This window comes from Populus euphratica, unplaced genomic scaffold (genome assembly GCF_000495115.2).
Source record: "Populus euphratica unplaced genomic scaffold, PopEup_1.0 scaffold2843.1, whole genome shotgun sequence".
NCBI classification, from domain to species: Eukaryota; Viridiplantae; Streptophyta; class Magnoliopsida; order Malpighiales; family Salicaceae; genus Populus; species Populus euphratica.
Window position 1 is genome coordinate 1 of NW_011502679.1, and position 1,696 is coordinate 1,696.

Below are 1,696 nucleotides of genomic sequence, written 5' to 3' on the forward strand. Positions count from 1 at the left end.
GTTTCTGAAATTTAAACTTATTGTCAGTTTTTCATAACAAACTCTCATAGCAGACTTTCCTTCAGTCAGATGAACTAACATTTTGTGATTTTCAATATATTTGTCATATGTCCCATCGAGAATGTAGGAGAGTCTATTAGGAGGGTTTGTTAGGAAAATAACATTTTTTCAAACTAAATCTCAGGATCAAAATAGATGAGAGCAGTGACATGGATCATTTTTCTCCATCAATTGTATTTGGGACCAATTCATTGTGAGCTACAGTGGTTCTAAATTATTTTTTACCACTTCAATCAATGCTTTTCGTTTTTTGGTCTACCACACCCTATATCCACAATATTACTTGCACATTACAGGAATATCAATGATTTGGATAGTCCAAAACATATCAAATCATTAGATCCTATTCCCTTATATATATATGTGCATTAAATTAGGGTATATATTTACTATTATTTCCATTCTTTTCTGCCGCATATGAATTCTTATTATTTTCTGACCTTGGGGTAAAAAAGAGAGACTAATTTGGTTCAATCATATGTTTTGTTTGGTACTGTGCAAGAAAGTCTCCATATGCACTTTCTACTTCAATTTTGTCATTTTCATTGAATATGAATTAGTGGGGTGGAAACACATGGAAGGACCACATAAGAAATTAGCAGGACAGCAGCATGGTGGAGGCTGTCATAAACAGCATCATTAGGATGCATTATAGAGGCAGCTATGAGGATATGTTAGTAACCTTTATGTGATACGTTGGTGGAATCACCTGTTCTTGTTACTGGAATCAGGTTTTAATCAGGTTTTCCTTCTACAAGAGGTAAAAGCTTTGGTATCAATTGCAGGATAAAGTTCAAGGTTTATGGCCATTATGGGTGCTGTATTGTAAACAGTATCGTTGGGGTTTTTCTTCTGTATATTAGGCTAATTGATGAGATTTGATGACTGGGCTTTTTAAGGAAAACTGTAGAGGGCTTCATGAAGTAACAAATTTATCTGAAACTTGATTGCTTGCAAAATAAACTGAGTGACACACTTGTCAGACAATCCAAAATAAAGCTAGAAGTTTCTGAAACTTATGTAAAATTGATCTCTTTTATATTTAAAAGTGATTGCAAACATCTGCATCTAGAGTTTTGAATTGTTCTTAGCGTTTTGCAAGGATTTGGTTCCTTATTGAAAACTAAGAATTTAACTCCTAAACTAACTTATAACTATTCTGAGTTTATGAATGAAAAGAGCATTGGAACTTTAAGATATTGATACGTGGATTTAATATTTCACTGAACAAAATCTAGTCCATACCCAATAAAATTTAAAGTTGACTCATAAAATAATAGCCAGTTTTAATGAAGCTAAATCTAATTTACCTCAACTGAAAATCAGATCAAGGTTGCTAATTCAACAATACCATGAAGGTGTGCATTGGCCTTACATTGACTTTAGGGTTTAGAATGTTCTGTTTGCTCATCTATGAGCTCCTTGAGTTGCAGTTCTCATGCTTTTCAGTTCTGAAAACCAAATAGAATTGTTGTTGCTCATTTGTGGTCAAAGAATCTAGGTTTTACCAAGTCAATGGTGTCTCTACCCTGTTGCAAGCTTGCTCATCACCACTAAGGGATGGTTGCTTGATTTTTTTTGCCAGCTTTCTCAACAGATTGCCTTTTGTTGCCAGCCACCCCCCTCCCTCCCCCCC